This window comes from Monodelphis domestica, chromosome 1 (assembly GCF_027887165.1).
Source record: "Monodelphis domestica isolate mMonDom1 chromosome 1, mMonDom1.pri, whole genome shotgun sequence".
Classification (NCBI taxonomy): domain Eukaryota; kingdom Metazoa; phylum Chordata; class Mammalia; order Didelphimorphia; family Didelphidae; genus Monodelphis; species Monodelphis domestica.
In genome coordinates this window covers 513,343,114-513,363,932 of record NC_077227.1, presented here as the reverse complement: position 1 = coordinate 513,363,932, position 20,819 = coordinate 513,343,114, and the positions used below count along the sequence as shown (strand labels likewise).

Here is a 20,819-nt window from a genome sequence, read left to right as displayed (position 1 = left end):
AGCTAGACCTGGAGCTGGGAGGTCCTGGGTTCAAATCTGGACTCAGACATTGCCTAGCTGTGTGACCCTGGACAAGTCCCTTAACCCCATTTGTTTAGTTCTTACCCCTCTGTCTTAAAGTTGTGGCTAGGACAGAAAGAAAGGGTTTTAAAAAGAGAGAGAGGAAGGCAGACTGGACAGAGAGTAAGCCTCAGAGACAAGAAGACTTGGGTTCTAGGCCTGATCTTGACACATTCTGTGACCCAGAGCAAGTCAGGTAATGTCTCAGTGCCCCCCTGGTAACTTTCTAAGATTCTAACTTTCAGACATTCTGCATTGGTAGAAGGAGTTTTTTCCCTCATAGTTCTGTATATTGATGAAGTCATAATTTTGGTCTCTTCCTCCCTCCTCTCACTAAAAAATGTGTACTTTTGAGCTTGTTTATTTTTGGTGTTATTTTGGACTTGTGACTTCATCATTGTGGAAACTCCCTCTACCAAGTTACACCAGTGACACAGCATTTGTAGTCTTAGAGAAATGTCTGGAACCTTGAAAGGTTATATGACTCACCCAGGGTCACACAGCTGGGAGGTATCAAAATCAGGACTTGAACCTAGGTCTTTTTGATTTCAAACTCTTCTGGTCTCTGCTTCACCGCTCCTTTTTTTATCCTTTCCATTTCCAAATGGACCATTTTTGTGCTCTCTTGCATGTCACATACTTGCCAGCTGTACCCTTTCATGGAGCTATGGTTCTGGCTAGAGCCTTCTCTTCTCACCGTAGAAGAGGTGATCGTTTTGGGGATGGACAGTTGAGGCATCTCTTCCTTTGCTCTGAAGTTTGGCAGGGTCCAAAGTTTCCAGCAGAAAGAAAAGAGACCATTTTCCTATTGTCCCAGTGGTTTATAGCTTCAGTAGCATTGACCACTATCTTCCCAAGCCTAACAGAGTGAGCTATAGATATTTCCCCAATTCCCTAGTGCTAAATGTGGGCAAACTTGGACCTCTGGGATGCTTTATTGCCATGTGCCAGTAAAAGGCTTTTGTATCCTTCTACTCCCCCCTAGGTCAATATCTTCTAGTAGATGTCTTGTTCTACCCATGCTTGGAACTCTCCCCCTCCTCATCTCTGCATCCAGATTTCCCTGTCTTCTTTCATGTCTCATCTGAAGTTCTGTCTTCTGCAAGAAACCTTTCCCATTCTTCCTTAATGTTAGTGCCTTCCCTAGAATCTCCAATTTATTTTGTCTACATGTTGAGATCGGGGACTATTTTTTGTCTTTGTATCCCCAGCTCTTGGCACAGTGCCTGACACATAGTAGGCTGACACCAAGGTCCTGAGATGCCTCCTCTTGGTGTATCTTGACTTTATGCCAGAAGCACTCTTTAAAATACCATGTCAATACCTTCTGGTGGGTGGAGTTCCCAATAGTGTTTGAGTTGCATTGTTTGGAGTATTCCAGAATGAGAAGGACTAAGGACCTTTAAGGATTAACAGTTGCTAAAGGTGGTAGATTAGGAGTTGGTAAAAACATTCTAAGGGCCAACCTTGGAGTCAGGAAGACCTGGCCAGGCTCAGGTTCATAGATTTAATACAAGAAGTGACACTAGAGATTATCTAGTCCAGTAATGGGAAACCTTTTAGAGATGGAGTGCCAGGCCCAACTCCCATCCCACCCCTTGGACCAAGTGCTATGCCTATCCTCCCCTCCTCACTGACTGCTGTGCCTCACCCACTGATTCCCGCCCCCCTTCTCACTCCCTTCCTCCTCCCCTTACCCCAGAAAGTGGAGGAAGGAAGCACTCCCATTGGGCTGCTGGGCAGAAGAGTGACTGATCTAAAAAAATGTCATCAGGTGTGGTAGGGAGGGGGAAAGGAGCAGCTCTGCTCAAGTTTCTCTGCCTTTATAGTAACAAACTCTGGGGGAGGGGAATGGCAGCATTGGTGCCCACAGAGAACACTCTGCATGCCATCTTTGGTACCCATGCCATAGGTTCACCATCACTGATCTAGTCCAACCTTTTCATATCATGGATCTACCAACCTGTCTCTCCAAGCAATTCTCTAACCTTGAAGTTAAAGATGAATTGTTCTTCTGCATTAGTGGAGAGACCTCCACATTGGATTATACTTTATGCTGATGAAATCACCAGTTGAGTCTTAAAAAAAGTTTTTTAAAGAGCACATTAATCAAAGTCAATGAAATATTTTCTGATTGTCCATTGAGAAAAGTCTTGTCTACTATTCTTGTCAGTCAGGCAGTCAACAAACATTTGTAGACATTTATTAAGTGATTTTTATTCAGCATTGCATTTGGAGCTGGAGATAGAAGATAAAAATGGAATAGTACCTGTTCTCCAGGGATTTACATTCTATTGGTGGGGATTAAATGGATGTATAAATGTACAGAAAAAAATTGGCACTAAGGCTTTTGATAACAACCCCATATAAAATAATACAAGGGGGTTTTCTTGCAAGGGAGAGGGAAGGCAATAGCAGTTTGGGAAGAGAGAACAATGTCCTCAGTTAGGACATGGCTCAAGCTGAGCTCTGAAGGAAACTTGGGATTCTAAAACAAAGCATGGGATATTGTACCGATCTTTGACTTGACTTCTATCAAGTGATCCCAGTAGGACTTTTGTTCTTGGATAGTGGGTTAGATTTTCTTTGGGACATGAATATAAACTTATGCTCTTGGGGGTTAACATATTTTCTACCTAGATCACTTTTATCCTTGTTACCTTGAGTTTCTCTCCCCTTTAATCTTTTTCTACATTACTGGCACAGAAGAAATTTGGCAACCTAAAGTTCAGGATTCCTTTTTCACCTAGATTTGACAGAGAATGCCACAAGAAGGTCCTTATCTTTCATCACCCAATGCTTCATTCTACTGAGGCAACATGGTTCCTCTTTGATTGTGTGCACGACCTGCCACTGTTATTGTGAATGCCATGTCATAATCTGGATCTCCTGGAAAGATGGAGAGAAATTATGGGAGTGAGGGAAACCCCGTGCTGAAGGATAATGGATGAGTGATTGATCATAAGAGTAGTGATCTAGTGCTGGCAGGGACCTTGGAGGCCATCTGGTCCAATCCCCTCATATTACAAATAAGTAAACTGAGGTGCAAGGAGAAGGGTACAGAAACAGAGGTGGGATGAAGACTACCATGGGAAAGGATCTAGCTTTTCTCTTTAGAAACTGGGATACAAAAGGAAAGGGGAGAGGTAGCCTGCCCCATTGACCAACTCTGGGCATTCTGAAATGGGATGACTGAGGCCCAGAATTCTGGACAAGGGTCAGCAGGGCAGACTCAAAAACATTTCTCTGGTTTCCCTATACCCATTTTAAGGGTTTTCCAGCTTCATGACACATTTGTGTGTTGGACTGTGAGACCATATTACTTGTACTTTTTAGCATTTGGACAGCTCTAGGCTAGACCACTCCTTTAAGTAACAAATGTGGGTCTAGGGAAGTCTCAAGAAACCTAGAGCCTTGATGATGGGCCATTTCCTTCACTGTCATTCAGGGAAGTACTGAGTGCTAGGGGCACTTTTTTTCTGGGGATGCTCTGTGACTTGAAATAGCAGGGATATCCTTTGTGCATATCTTTTGTGGAATGGTGAAAAAAAATGCTGGATATAATAGATGTGGGAAGTGGGGAGGAGGAAGAACTGAATCAGATGTTAGAAGACCTGAATATTTGTCTTTACCTGTCCTGTGACCTTGGGCAAATTGCTTAATGTATCTGAACCTCAGTTTCCTCATCTAAGAAATGGGTATAATGATAATTCCCTACTACCTACAAGATGAAGTATCAAGAGCTGACACATAGGACAATAAAGGATGCAAAGTGCTTCACCTTTTTTCATGCACTTGTACATATGATTCTTGTTTTTGTTTCATAAACATTTTTTGAATGTTTGAATTATCATAATAATAATAGCTAATAGCTAACATTTGTATAGTAACATTATAAGCCAGGCATCATGTTAAGCTTTAGAGTTACAAAGAAAAGCAAAAAGTAGTCCTTCCTCTCAAGGAACTCATAGTCCAATGGGGGAGACAACATGTAAATAACTCAATACAAACAAGATCTCTAAAAGATAAATTATAGATAATCAATGGAAGGAAGACCTTAATATTAAGATTTTTGTCATCGGTCATTAGTCAATAAGAATTCATTAAGTTCATACTATGTGTCAGGAATTGCTCTAAGCACTTTACAATTATTATCTCATTTGATCCTCACAACCCTTTGCAAGGTACATGTTATTGTACCCATTCTACCGATGGGAAACTGAGACAAACAGAGCTTAAGTGATTTGTCCCAGGTCACACAATTAGTAAGTGTTTGAGGCCAAATTTGAACTCAGATCTTCCTGACTCCAGGCTCAATTGATTTTATCTCCTAGCTGACCATGATCTCGTAGATACTAAATGTCAGAGAGGGGATTTCAGTTCAGGTGTCTCATGATGCCAAGACTAAAGTAGTCATGATTATATTATGCTGCCACCAGTGAAAAATGGGGAAATGAAAAAAAAAAAACCTTTGTAAGGAGCAAAGCACCATGCAAATTACCCCTACCCTAAAAACACACATAGTCATTGGCTCATAGAGGATAGGTCTGGAAGAGACCTTTGATGTCATTTGTTCCAAGCCCTTCGTTTTACAGCTGAAGAAAATGAGGTCCAGAAGGATCTAAGGAGATTCAGGGTCACACAGATACTAAATAAAAGAAGTAGGATTTGAACCCAGTTCCTATAACTCTAGAATCTGTGCTTTTCTTAAAGTACTACTATGGCTTCATTGTAGAGTAAAAACTCAGGTATTTGGCAGCCTTCTGGCCCAGGACTCAAGAAGATTCATCTTCCTGATTTCAAATCTGGCCTCAGGTATCTACTAGCTGTGTGACCCTGGGCAAGTCACTTGACCCTGTTTCCCCATGTTTCCTCATCTCTTAAATGAGGAGAAAGAAATGGCAAACCACTCCAGTATCTTTGCCCCCAAAAACCCTAAATGAAGTCACCAAGAGTCAGATGCCACTGAGCGACAACAATGGCAGCCGTAACTACTTGTGATGCAGGCCAGGGAAAATCTTTGAACAGTGAAAGCTTTGAATAGTGAAAATAGAAGCCACCAATCCCACAGACTACTCATAGGAGAGCTGCTCATATTTAGAAAGGCAGGATGGCAGTGATGGAAAGAACATTGGCTGTGGAGCCCAAGACATTGAGTTCAAATCTTGGCTTTTCCATTTTCTCATTTTTATCTAAAAAATGAAGGATTTGGATTAGGTGACTTCCAAGGTCCCTTCTCATTCTAAATGTATGTTCCTGGACCCATTTCAGAAAGCTTTTTCACATAGTTTTCAGGCTCACAGCAGATTCCAAATAGCAAATTGGAATTAGACGATGGGACTTTCTAGAGGCAGGTCTGCACTATCTACAGAGAGAAGTCAGCCTTCTGACTTCTGATATTGAATAAGAAGATTAAAAAAAATAGCAAAACAAGAAGATACAAAAAGCAGGACAGGGTCAGTAAGGGTGAGGCCATATAGTCCTTATGTGTCTAAGGAATCCCTGGAGACATCATTGTATTGCAGTCCTATCCAATGACTGATCATAAGGAAGACTCAGAGTCATCAAGGAAGGATCCATGGTCACATGGTGATCAGAAGCATACATTTAAGAAAGCAAGGACAGAAGGGTTTGTGTATGATACATTTTAGAAGAGTTCCATTAAAATGATTAAGAGAAAAGTTTAGGCACTTAAATGGCTAAGCTCGAGTTGTCTGGAAAATTCACTTACAAATGGAAGATGAGATAGAGAAGTTCAGAGGGATGGAGGAAGGGAACTGGGAGGTTAAATGGCAGAGCCTGATCTCAGGAAAGTGGAAGGCTAACAGCAAAGGAGAGGCAATGAGGTTTAGCTTTATTTAGGATGATCTGGTTTCTCAAATCTTGCCTCTGATGGATGATCCTGGGCAAGTCACTTCACTTTGAAAGGCCCCTAGGCAACTCTTTAAGAGTATAAAATTGGAGAACAATTCTACTCTGGTAGCTGAGTACCTTATTCCAATGAAATCACAGGTCTGGATCAAAAAAATATTGAAATTGACTTTGTGCAATGCTCTCACACTCAGTATATATTCTTTATTCATTTGAAACTTGTTATGAGGATCCCTTAATCTTTTTATTCATGTCATAGATAAGACGATTTAGAACTGGAAGGGATTTTAGGGTTAGGTCCTCTAGCCCAGTGCTTTCATTTAACACATGGGAAAACTGAGGCCCATAGAGATGACATGAGGTGACCAAAGTCACATAGCTAGTAAAAACAGAGCAAATAATTTCGACTACTTTAGCTTCTTCTGTGGGGGTCCTACTTTATAACCCTTTCCTCAACCATATGGTCTATAACTTGGAGACCTTGGAGATCATCTCTTCTAACCAACCTCCAAATTTCAAAGATAAAAGGAGATGAAATGATTTGTATCCAAGGCCACAAAACTAATGAGTGACTGAGCCAATATTAGAACCCAAGAACTGGGGAATGAAGGAGACCAGCCCTCTTGATGGGGTTGGATGGATGGTCACCATGACCGACTATTTTCTGTGTCTTGGGATCTATCAAAACAGGGATTATAAACCAGCCAGGTCTGTAGGGTCATTAGATGTCTCTGATGTCCACCGGCAAACCTTGGGGTATGTTAGCAGGGCTGAAGACTCTTAGGGGACTCTCAGGGCAGAGAACCTAGAGGCAGAGTGAAAATAATGTTCCTTAAACCCAAGGAGTAATGCTTTTGCAGACACAGGAGTTCCTCACTGTAGTGAGACAGACCTCTACCTCATAGATTCCTACATAGCATATTCTGTGCCTGAATTATTCTATCCTTTTCTTCTCAAGTGGCATTTTTCCAACTTGGCAAATAACTATTGCTGGCATAGGTGACAGGATGGCATGCCAGGATATCAATGAGGATATCAATGGTATTAAACACTACCCTCTATAAACTATGATTTTTTTCCCTAAAGTTGCGACCTCTCATTTCCACAGATTTGGAGAATTCCCAAAGTGGAAATGCCCTCTACTGCAACTCTTTTGAACCTTACAATCTTACAGATTTGCCAGGACAATGAGAGATTAAGCAACCCACGCAGGGATCCACAGTTACATAATATTAAAGAGCAGATTTGAATTCAGAAGTTTGGACTTGCTGAACTCTGAATGCTCTTCTGATTCAAAATAATTCACTTAAGACTGTGTTGGGGCAGAGCCAAGATGGTGGCTTAGTAGCAACAAAAGTTGAAACTGCTCTGACAATCCTTCCAAAATAATTAACTTCGTGAAGCTGGGAACAGTACTCTGGATTCAAAGGAAGACAAGCTGAGGCTCAGAGGGACAAGATGAGGGCTCCCAGTCAGCAATGGCAGAAGGAAAAGGGATCCAGGGGCTATAATTCCCAAACTAGGATGTAGCTATTACAAGCGGACTCGTTCCTCAAATAAACCAGTACCACTGACCCCGCAGAATTTTCTCCAGTGGAGGAAAGTATCTGGAGATCTTAGTTGTAGAATCCCCAAAGATCTTTTTTTTGTCATGCTGCCTTTTTATTTCAGAGCCTGGAGGGCCATTCTAGGTCATCTAATTCAATCCTTGTCTTCTTACACATTGCTCTTTTCCATACACTCTGTGATCTAGCTACACCGGCTTGCTTGCTCTTACTTATACACAGCACTCTTGCCTTTGCACTGACTAAACCCTATGCTTGGAATGCTCTTCTTTCTTACCTCCATTTCTTGGAATCTCTGGGTTTCTTCAAGACTCAAGTGCCTCATTGTGCATGAGGAGTTTCCTGTCTTCTCCCACCCCATCCCAACCCCAGCTGCTTGTCCCTTCCTCTCCAAGATTACCATGTACCAGTTTTATATGCATTTCGTATATGACTACATGTTCAGGCAATCTCTTGAGCTCCTTCAGAATGGGGACTATTTCCTTTATGTCTTTGTATTCTCAGCACCTAAGAGCCTAGCACGCAGTTAGGCATTTAATAAATGTTCGATTCATTGACACATTGAAATTGAGGCCCAAATGTCTGTGGGGTGACGTAGAGTTGGGCACGTCCTACCTAGGGATGGTACAGCATCTATCCCAAGAATTAGGGACAAATCATAGACTATATATAGGTTGAGGTTTATTGTGGCAACTTAACAAGTGGCCGAGGAAGCTCCTGGGGTAAGCCCAGATACAGAATACTTTCCTTTTGGGGCAGCACAAGCTTTTCTTGAAAAATGTATTGTCAGTGGACTCCAGGTCTCAGAGAGGCAAGCCAAAGCCTTCAGATGAGATCAGCCAGCACCACACCCTTTAATTATAGCCAAGACTTTCCCAGCTTTGAAGTCTGTGCTTCTAGGAATTGGAGATCCAACATATAACGTACTGAATTAGGAATTCTTCCCTGAAGTAATCCTCCTAAACTATGCATTCTGGGGGCAGTTTACTGAGATTATTCCCTTTATATCACAGGAAACAATCTCTTGAAATAGAATCCATTAAAAATAAGACAATTCTTTTTTTTTTTTAACCCTTACCTTCCATCTTGGAGTCAATACTGTGTATTGGCTCCAAGGCAGAAGAGTGGTAAGGGCTAGGCAATGGGGGTCAAGTGACTTGCCCAGGGTCACACAGCTAGGAAGTGGCTGAGGCCAGATTTGAACCTAGGATCTCCCATCTCTAGGACTGGCTCTCAATCCACTGAGCTACCCAGCTGCCCCTAAGACAATTCTTGGATGCGTAGAGACAGTGTGATAGGGATGGAGAAAATGCTAGATATGGGAGCAGAGGATCAGAGTGAATTAATATATGACCAACAAGCATTTATTAAAAGTCTACTATGAGCCAGGCTCATAAATGAAAAAGTCTCCATTTTTAAAATTCCAGAAATGGACCCAATTAACTCCGGACTGTATATTCATTTTCTTAACCGCCTTGGTATTACAAAGGTGGGTGCAGTGGACAGAATGCTGGATCTGGAGTTAAATCCGCCTTAAGAAAAGTCACTTAACCTTTGTTTTCCTCAGTTTCCTCCACCATATAGTGGGGATAATGAGAGAACCTATCTTCCAAAGTTGTAAGAATCACATGAGAAAAAAAAAACAAAAATGCTTATACAATGCCTGCACCATATCCATTCTTATTTTCTTCTTCTGTCCTTTCTCCCTCCTTCCCTATCCTAGATGGGGGAATGCAAGTCTTCTAGTCATTAGAAAAGGCATATTTCCCATTATAATTTAATAAATTGGCATTCTGGTTTTAAATCAGTCTCCTTGTATTTGGTTATGGTGACTCAATCACCCAGAGCCTGTTCAACCCTGGATGTCCTGATCAAATTGAGGTCACAGGCTTGCCAACACCGAGGACCAGACTTGTTGATTGTGTTTCCACTAAGGCACAGCCCCTCGATAAGCCCTGATGAAAAGTCAGCCAGTTTAGACTGATTTTATAAAGGACTTTTTCTTGCTTTCCTTGACATTTCTTAGAGCTTTCCCTTTCCCCCATCATTCCCTAATGTGTATTACATCCTGCCAACTTTGCCAAAGGTCTGTGGGATCACGTAGAGTCTGACATGACTGAACATAGCAGAGGGGGGACCTTGGAGGCCACTTAGTTTAACCCCTTCCTTTTACAGAGAAGGATGCTGAGACTTAGAGGCAGGAAATGACTCATTGCAGGTTCTAGCAAGTTTTAATAGGAGGTAGAGTGGTGGGAATTCCACTCAGGTTCTGGGACTCCAGGATCAGTGTTCTTTCCACTGCACGTGTTGTAGGTCAGCCCACTGACATCTCCCCCAGTAGAATGTAAGCTTTTTGAGGCCAGTGACTATCATTTTGATCTTTGTATCACCAGCATCTTGACAATAATGCTTTTGAATGAATAAATATTGATCTGGCTGGAACTTCCCTGTGAATGATAGCTGAATCATAGCAGCATTTCAAATTTTCAAAACTGAATTCAATCTAAATGATTTCTTTGTGTGTGTTTGGGAAGACATTGAGGGAGTAGGAAATTGTGTGACTTTATGAAGGGAAAAAAGGAAGTTTTATTAAGAAATAGATGTCTTTTATTTATTTTTTTTTTAAACCCCTACCTTCCGTCTTGGAGTCAATACTGTGTATTGGCTCCAAGGCAGAAGAGTGGTAAGGGCTAGGCAATGGGGGTCAAGTGACTTGCCCAGGATCACACAGCTAGGAAGTGGCTGAGGCCAGATTTGAACGTAGGAGCTCCTGTTTCTAGGCCTGGTTCTCAATCCACTGAGCTACCCAGCTGCCCCTGAAATAGATGTCCTTTAAAGAAACATTCTTGTGGACATTAAGGAGATGGGAGGAAAAAACTTCCCTTACATGGATTATAGTTTCCAAATACCAATGTGACATCAAAGAAGTGTCTCTGATAGGGGATAATGCACCCCAGAGGGATTATGAGGAAGAGACATTGGGTGAGGGCATCTCAGGAAGAACTGTCAAGTAGATGGCACAATTAGAGGAGATGCAGAGAGACTGAGAACCTGCTTGGTATTTTTTCTGGGCCCCCTAAACCCTCTGCTAAAGCCCATAGTCTCATTCAGGCCTACTCCTAAGCTCCCCTAAAGCAAAGGCACAGAAAAACATAAATCATCTTGAATGTACATAGAATACAAGTCAAGTCAAGAAGTCTGTATTAAGTGCCAGCTATGTACGAGGCACTGTGTATACAAAGAAAGGCAAAAGATCATTTCTGTCCTCAAGGACTTCACAGACTAATGAGAGACAGCAGACAAAACAACCATGTTCAAATAAGATCTATAATATATGTGTGTGTGTGTTGTGTGTGTGTGTGTGTATGTGTGTCTATAGTATATGTAGCCCTTCCAAATCATGGGGTTAATGGCTATGTGATCTGAAAAATCTTAGTAAAAATTTTTGGCCCTCCCTTCATTCTAGAGAATCAGTTTGAATTTTTTCTTTTTCTTTTATAGGGTATTTATAGTACTTTGTTGTAAATTTTGGGCTAAGTATGCATTTTTGAGTTTCTACACTTTTTTCTGTGTCATCTGCTATTCTTTGAGCATCATCTGTGACTTCTGAAAAACTCTCACAAAATTCCCATTTAATTTTTTTATGCCTACTCACAATATATCAAAACTGCAGTGGGGAAAGTTGCAATGTGGAACGGACAATTGCATACACATATACATGATAAATTAGAAATTTTACTATCAGAGGGAAAGCATTAATAGATGAAGATGAGGAGGGAGACTAGGAAAGACCTCTTTTTCCCTCCCTTTGTTCCCCCATCAATAATGTTTTATTTTTCCCAATTACACATAAAAACAATTTTTTGGCATTTGTTTCCTAATAATTTGAGTTCCATTTTCTCCCCCCACCCTTTCTGAGTTGGTAAGCAATTTGCCATTGGTTATACATGTACTGTCATGAAAAACATATTTTCATAATCATCATGGTATAGAAGAATATACATTAAAAAACAAACAAACCATGAGGAAAAGAGAGTAAAGAATGGCCTACTTTAGCCTGACGCCACATTTCTTTGGAAGTGGATGACATTTTTCATCATAAATCCTTTGGGATTGTCCTAGATCATTGTATTGCTGAGAATAGCTAAGTCATTCATAGCCATTCATTGTACAGCATTGCTGTTACTGTGTACAAGGTTCTCCTGGTTCTGGTCACTTTGCTGTGCTTTAGTACACATAGCTCTAAGAAAGTCCTCTTGCCATGGGGCTTTGAGTTGACTCTTGAAGGAATCCAGGAAACCCAGAAGAGGGAAGGAATTCCGGGCCAGGGGTGGGGATGGTGTGACAAGGAAATCACTTTAAAAGACTGATATATATTAATTTAAGGTTGCCAAGGAATTCAGCTATGTAATTCCTAAATGAAACTCAAGTCAGCAGTCAACCTTTTATGGAGTTTAATTACAAACAGGAGGAAGAAAGGTATTAGAGATAGAGAGAGAGGGAGAGAGAAAGGGGAGAGAAGGGAATAGGGCTTAAATACCCCTTCTGTTTAGGCTGGGCCAAAAGGCCCAAGCCCTTAGATAGCTGGGGCAAAGAAAGGAGATCAGTCCCTATTACTCACGTGACCAAAATGGAGAAACAGTCTCAGGGGCCTCCACCTCCAGCTTCCTTCAGAGCCAATCCTCAATGCACCACCTCTCAGACCAAAAACCTCTCCAACCCACCACCTCCAGTCCTCAGACCCCTCTCTCTTTAAGGAAACCATCCAAGTTCCCTCCCCTCAGTTCTCACATCTACCAATCACTGTCCATGTCTTCCCTGTGCCAATGATGGCTATACCTTAACCCAGGACCGCCCAGAGGTCTGTGGCTTTGCACATGTCTGTTGAAGGTCATATTCTCAAATAATTAAATCTTGATCCTTTGCTACAGCCCTTCCTAAATCCTGTTACCCGGAGTAGGGTAGAGATTGGAATAATTAAATTTTGATCTATGCTGCAGCCCTTCCTAAATCCTGTTAGGACTGAGTAGGGTGGAGATTGTAATTTCCAAGACCTGGTTCTGTCATTCCAAGTATCTCTATTGTATCAATTTTAAAATAAATCATGACTCAAAGAAATTCCTGTTCTATGCTTAAGCATAGGTCAAAGCCCTTTCCATTGTTCAGCAAAAGGTTTCTGTCCTAAAGTAATCTTAAGAAGGGAGGAGGAGGAACCTCCCATGCCAATGGGGTTCACATTCCAATAGAGTTCCCACTATCAATAGGAAATTTTTCAAGTATGAAATTTCCCAATGGTGAAAATTCCAACATTTATAAGTCTAAGAAATTTTAAGGTTTACAATGGCCAGTGCAAAGACTAAGAATCAGGATGGAGTGTGATGTGTGCAAGAAATGGTATGAAGAAGACTTCCAAGTAAACATGGCAGCAATCTAGAAGTGAATTACTTCCTCTCCCCCATACCGAACAAAATAGACTACCTCAAAAGAGCATAAAAATCATCTTTGGAAGATCGGAGGAACTCTCCAGCAGCCCACAGAAACGAAGGTACATGGGGTTTGAACACTTCCACACTATAAGAGGGAGAGAAAGCTCGCTGCCAAGCGTGAGCTGAGCTGAGCTGCCCTCCTCCACCCCAGTGCACTCACCGGAGACAGCAAGTGAGTGAGGAACATCTCCGCAGTGAGTGGGGAGCACTCCAGGGTCCTTGGGATCTAATGAGGACTCCCAGGGAACTACCCCTCAGAGTGGTTTCACTGGAGAGCACGCAGACCCTGGGGGCTCCTGCAAACTAGTAACACTGTGGAGTCTCTAGAAATGGCCTGAGGCAAAATATCCTCCACTCCTCACTGTAGTGATGGGGAAGGGGCACACCAGGGTCCATTGGGAATGGACAAGGACTACCAGGGAACTACCACGTGTAGCGGTTTTACAGGGGAAACCTGTGTGCACAGGAGAGAAGAGACCACAGACTGCGTGGGCAGGCACGCTAACAGACTTCTGAGGCTGGGAAGAATCAGCCTGAGGCAAAAACATCAAAATCTGCCCATTTCACTCAGATTTCTGACTGAAAAGGAAAGGAAAAACCACCAAAGGGATGGCTCAGAGTGCCCAAGATCAACCCTCCAAGAAGAATGGGAAAAAAATGATTATTGAAAACTTTTATGGAGGGAAAATGCAGACTACAGATGAAAAAGAGGATGAAATGCAAACAAAATCAAAACACGCCCCCCAGAATGGAAATTATCCACAAGCTCTGGAAGAATTCAAAATGGAGCTTATCCAAAAGATGGAAACCTTCTGGCTAGAAAAATGGGAACAAATTCAGAAAGAGGTCTTCAGCCTGACAGACAAATTCTCACAATTGGAGAAACAGCTGGAAGCCTCTAACAGAAGGGCAGACCAAACTAAAAAGCAAAACCAGTCCTTAAAGATCATAATTAAGCAACTGGAAGACAGTGATCTTGCAAAACAGCAAGAATTAATAAAGCAAAGTCAAAAAATTAATGAATTAGAAGAAAACATAAAATATCTAATTGACAAGGTGACAGACCAGGAAAACAGAGGAAGGATAGACAATTTGAGAATCATTGGTCTACCTGAAAAACCAGAGATGAACAAAAACCTCGAAGCCATACTATAAGAAATCATCGAAGAGAATTGTCCTAATGTTCTCACACAAGGGGGCAAAATAGAAATTGAAAGAGTTCATAGAACACCCTCTATTCTAAATCCCCAAAAGACAACCCCCAGGAATGTAATTGCCAAATTCAAGAGCTTCCAAGCTAAGGAGAAAATTCTACAAGAAGCTAGGAAGAGAAACTTCAGATACAGAGGCACGTCAATAAGGATCACACATGACCTACCAGCAAACACGCTAAGAGACCGTAAAGCCTGGAACACGATATTCAGAAAGGCAAGAGAACTGAGTCTTCAACCAAGAATCAGCTACCCATCAAAACTGACTATATACTTCCAGGGGAAAGTATGGGCATTCGACAAAATAGAAGATTTTCAAATATTCATAAAGAAAAGATCAGAATTCAGTGGAAAGTTTGACACCCAAACATAAAGAGCAAGAGAAACATGAAAAGGTAAATATGAAAGAAAGGGAAAAGGAGAAAAGTGCTTTTTTTTTCTTTTATTCAAACTCTCTTCTATAAGGACCACAATTAGATCAAATTATATATACTAACATATGGGGGAAATGTTATGTGTGACTTTCAAAAATTGTATGCATTAATAGAGTAATCAGAAGAATAACTCATAGGGAAATATTGGGGCATTAACATGATTTGGGGGGAAGGGAGAAAAAAAGAAAGAAAAAGGAAGGAGGAATTGGACACGCAAATCAAAAAACTTGAAAGCAAACAAATAAACCCCCCCCCAGAAGAAAACCAAATCAGAAATCCTAAAAATTAAGGGAGAAATTAATAAAATTGAAAGTGATAGAACTGTTGAACTAATAAATAAGACAAGAAGCTGGCACTTTGAAAAAACAAACAAAATAGACAAGGTACTGGTCAACCTAATTAAAAAAAGGAGAGAAGAAAAGCAAATTAACAGTATCATAGATGAAAAGGGGGACCGTACCTCTAATGAAGAGGAAATTAAGGCAATCATTAAAAACTTCTTTGCCCAATTATATGGCAATAAATATGCCAATCTAGGCAATATGGATGAATATTTACAAAAATATAAATTGCCTAGACTAACAGAAGAAGAAATAGAATTCTTAAATAATCCCATATCAGAAAAAGAAATCCAACAGGCCATCAAAGAACTCACTAAGAAAAAATCCCCAGGGCCTGATGGATTCACTAGTGAATTCTATCAAACATTCAAAGAACAGCTAACCCTAATACTATACAAACTATTTGACATAATAAGCAAAGAGGGAGTGCTACCAAACTCCTTTTATGATACAAATATGGTACTGATTCCAAAGCCAGGTAGATCAAAAATGGAGAAAGAAAAATACAGACCAATCTCCCTAATGAACATAGATGCAAAAATCTTAAACAGGATACTAGCAAAAAGACTTCAGCAAGTGATCAGGAGGGTCATTCACTATGATCAAGTCAGATTCATACCAGGAATACAGGGCTGGTTCAATATTAGGAAAACCATCCACATAATTGACCATATCAATAAGCAAACCAACAAAAACCACACGATTATTTCAATAGACACAGAAAAAACCTTTGATAAAATATAACACCCATTCCTATTAAAAACACTAGGAAAATATAGGAATAGAAGGGTCTTTCCTAAAAATAATAAACAGTATATATCTAAAACCATCAGCTAACATCATCTGCAATGGGGATAAACTAGATGCATTCCCAATAAGATTAGGAGTGAAACATGAATGCCCATTATCACCTCTATTATTTAACAGTGTACTAGAAACACTAGCAGTAGCAATCAGAGAAGAAAAGGAAATTGAAGGCATTAAAATAGGCAAGGAGGAGACCAAGTTATCACTCTTTGCGGAAGATATGATGGTCTACTTAAAGAATCCTAGAGAATCAACAAAAAAGCTAATCGAAATAATCAATAACTTTAGCAAAGTTGCAGGATACAAAATAAACCCACATAAGTCATTAGCATTCCTATATCTCCCGAGACAAACACAGGAACTATATGAACACAACTACAAAACACTCTCCACACAATTAAAACTAGACTTGAGCAATTGGAAAAACATTAAGTTCTCATGGGTAGGACGAGCCAATATAATAAAAATGAACATCCTACCCAAATTGATCTATTTAGTGCCACACCCATTGAACTTCCAAAAATTTTTTTACTGAATTAGAAAAAACCAATACAAAGTTCATTTGGAAGGACAAAGGAGCAAGGATATCCAGGGAAATAATGAAAAAAAAATACAAAGGAAGGTGGCCTTGCAGTCCCAGATCTCAAACTATACTATAAAGCAGTAGTCGTCAAAACAATTTGGTACTGGCTAAGAGACAGAAAGGAGGATCAGTGGAATAGACTTGGGGTAAGTGGCCTCAGCAAGACAGTCTATGACTAACCCAAAGACCCCAGCTTTTGGGACAAAAATCCACTATTTGACAAAAACTGCTGGGAAAACTGGAAGACAGTGTGGGAGAGATTAGGTCTGGATCAACACCTCACACCCTACACCAAGATAAACTCAGAATGGGTGAATGGCCTGAATATAAAGAAGGAAACTATAAGTAAATTAGGTGAACACAGAATAGTATACTTGTCAGACTTTTGGGAAGGGAAAGACTTTAAAACCAAGCAAAATATAGAAAGTGTCACAAAATATAAAATAAATAATTTTGATTACATCAAATTAAAAAGGTTTTGTACAAACAAAACCAATGTAACCAAAATTAGAAGAGAAGTAACAAATTGGGAAACAATCTTCATAACAAAAATCTCTGACAAAGGTCTAATTACTCAAATTTATAAAGAGCTAAAGCAACTGTACAAAAAATCAAGCCATTCTCCAATTGATAAATGGGCAAGGGACATGAATAGGCAGTTTTCAGCTAAAGAAATCAAAACTATTAATAAGCACATGAAAAAGTGTTCTAAATCTCTGATAATCAGAGAGATGCAAATCAAAACAACTCTGAGGTACCACCTCACACCTAGCAGATTGGCTAACATGACAGCAATGGAAAATAATGAATGCTGGAGGGGATGTGGCAAAGTTGGAACATTAATGCATTGCTGGTGGAGTTGTGAATTGATCCAACCATTCTGGAGGGCAATTTGGAATTATTCCCAAAGGGCGCGAAAAGATTTTCTGCCCTTTGATCCAGCTATAGCACTGCTGGGTTTGTCCCCCAAAGAGACAATAAGTAAAAAGACTTGTACAAGAATATTCATAGCTGCTCTCTTTGTGGTGACAAAAACTGGAAAATGAGGGGATGCCCTTCAATTGGGGAATGGCTGAACAAATTGTGGTATCTGTTGGTGATGGAATACTATTGTGCTCAAAGGAACAATAAAGTGGAGGAATTCCATGGAGACTGGAACAACCTCCAGGAAGTGATGCAGAGTGAGAGGAACAGAGCCAGGAGAACATTATACACAGAGACTGATTACACTGTGGTACAATAGAAGGTAATGGACTTCTCCATTAGTGTCAATGCAATATCCCTGAATAACCTGCAGGGATCAAGGAGAAAAAAAAACACTACCCACAAGCAGAGGACAAATGGTGGGAGTAAAAACACTGAGGAAGGACAACAGCTTGACTACAGGGGTTGAAGGGATATGATTGAGGACTCTGAATGAACACCCTAATATGGAAACCAATAGCATGGAAATTGGCTCTGGTTGAGGATGCATGTGACACCCAGAGGAATCATGCATTGCCAATGGGAGGGGTGGGGAGAGGGGGGAGGAAAAAAAGGTGATCTTTGTTCCTAATGAATAACACTTAAAAATGACCAAATAAAATAATGTTTAAAAATTATAAAAAAAAAAGAAATGGTATGAAGACTGCTTCACTTCATTGTAGAGTATGGGGAAGAGAGGATGGTGTAAGGAGACTGGAAAAGAAGGAAGGGACCAGCGTAGGATGGGAAGGGTGATGAGGGTCTGCACCAGATTAGTGGCTGCATAGATGGAGAAAAGAAGATGTTTATGAGAGACCTAGATAGTCTGCTGTTTGGAGTTAGAAAGATTTCGTTACACATGCTACTGTTTAATTTCTTTGAGCATCAGTTTCCTCATCAAATGGGGCTAAACATTCCCTCTATTTCATGGGGTTTTTGTGAGGGGAGAAGTGCGTTGCAAATCTTAAAGCTCTGTAAATGGAAGGTACAATTATTATGCTGGGCATCACAAGCCTCATACAGAGAATGCTGACTTCTTGTTCCTCTTGATAAATAATAATTAATATAATATAATTCATTCTATATTTATATTATGGAAATAAATATATACATATAAATATAAATAATACATAAACATAAAGTTATATATACTATATAAATATATTTATATTAAAAGAATATATGTAAGTATATAATATATAATAAATATAACTATAATATATGTAGGATTATAATAATTATAATTGATTGTTAGCATCAATTAATACAATGAATTTTAATATAAAATATTAATAATGATACACTTTGGATTATAATAATCATAATTATTATATATGTATATAAATATACACACAAGGTACCTTTCCTGACACTGATATAAGTTTATTTTTATTTTTTTACTTTTTTGTGATTTGCAAAATTTTACTTAATTAATTTAAAATATTTTTCCATGGTTACATGCTTCATGTTCATTCCCTCCCCTCCTTCCACCCCCCTCCTGTTGCCAACGAGCAATTCCATTGGCTTTTACATGTGTCATTGATCAAGACCTATTTCCATAATATTAATATTAGCATTAGAGTGATTTCTTAGAATCTACATCGCCAATCATATCCCCATCAACCCATGTGACCAAGCAGTTGTTTTTCTTCTGTGTTTCTACTCCCATGGTTCTTTCTCTGGATGTGGATAGCGTTCTTTCTCATAAGTTCCTCTGCATTGTCCTGGATCATTGCATTGCTGCTAGGAGAGAAGTCCATTACATTAGACTGTGCCACAGTGTATCAGTCTCTGTGTACAATGTTCTCTTGGCTCTGCTCCTCTCACTCTGCATCACTTCCTGGAGGTTGTTCCAGTCCCCATTGAATTCCTCCACTTTATTATTCTTTTGAGCACAATAGTATTCTGTAAAGATTAAAATTTTGGGGAAACTGAGGCAGGCAGAAATTAGTTTCTCTCTGCAAGGAGTATTATTTTTATGAGGTTTATTAAAGGTCAAGAGTTAAAGAAAATACAAGCAAGAAAAGCACATGCTAGGTGGGCCACGAGGCCCACCCAAATTTCACTCACATCATGAGACGTGTCTGTTTGCCAGTGGAGCCAGGAAGAGAACAGGGCCCGCCGTGGGTGGAGACCCTTTAAATAATGATTTTGCTCTTGGCCCAGGTGAGAATTCAGTGAGATTACAAAGCATTCGGGGGAAGTGGACCAAGGACTTCTGGGGATTGAAGTCCTGGATTCAAGTCCATTTTTACATTCCATCACTAACAGATACCACAATTTGTTCAGCCATTCCCCAATTGAAGGGCATCCCCTCATTTTCCATTTTTTTGCCACCACAAAGAGTGCAGCTATGAATATTTTTGTACACATATTTCCCCCTATTATCTCTTTGGGGTACAAACCCAGCAGTGGCATGGCTGGATCCAAGGGCAGACAGTCTTTTAAAGCACTAATGTAATAGTTCAAAGTTTACAAAGTGCTTTCGAGAAATGAGCTCATTTGATCCTCTTCTCTCATGGCCATCTGTGGTGAAGGTGAAGGGATGTGAGTGGGGCCAATCAGAAATCCAAGGTAAAAGGGTATTCATAACCAAGGAAAAAAGTGTAGCTGAGAAGGTCTAACTGTCCATGATTTTTGATACAAGCTCCTGAATTGCGTGACAGGAAGAAAATTACTATGAATTCAGTGGTCAGATGACTACTAGGCTTTTGGAGACTCATAACTCAGTTCTGGGTCCCAAAAATCCATTGTTTATGTCTGTTACATAAACACACCAGGAATAGTTTTTATTGATGATTTTTAAAGTCAAAATTTGATTATCTTTCTTGCAGAATCCCAGAAGTACATGCAGTGATTAGTCTTACTCAACTGAACAGAAATCTTCTTTATATTAGACTTATAATGTGGCCCTCCTGGCTTTGTTTAAGAACTTCAGTCCAATACCAGAGGCCTTTCCCCCCCTACTTTCTCTCATCCTTCTCCCATCCATCCATTCACATACTTGCTCTTGTCCTTTCTACTTATCTTCACACCCTCTCATCTGCTCTTTGGAATGTGCACATAGGACTATATATAATGTTTCATTTCTATGGCATTGGGGATAAAGTTATTCCATCTGTAGTTTTAAAACCCTTACCTACCTTCCATCTCAGAATCAATACTATGTATTGGTTCTAGGACAAAAGAGCAGTAAGGGCTAGGCAATGGGGGTTAAGGACTTGCCCAGGGTCACACAGCTGGGAAGTGTTGGAGGTCAAATTTGAACCCAGGACCTCCCTTCTCCAGGCCTGGATCTCTATCTATAGGGGCACCTTGTTGCCCCTTGTATTTTATTTTAAACACTGCTCCCACCATCAAATGTAATCGACTTAGCTACTAATAGAAGTGCAATGATCCAGGACAATCCTGAGGGATTTATTAGAAAGAAGTTATCCACATCTAGAGAAAGAATTGTGGGCATAGAAATGCAGAAGACATACATGATTTGTCACTTAT

General features: G+C 40.2%; 1 protein-coding gene across 1 annotated transcript in view; it reads left to right on the top strand.

Annotated features, from left to right (window-relative positions):
- ADCY3 (adenylate cyclase 3) overlaps positions 1-20,819 on the top strand; it is a 147,770-nt gene that overhangs the window by 2,876 nt on the left and 124,075 nt on the right. The gene's annotated exons all lie outside the window — the stretch shown is intronic.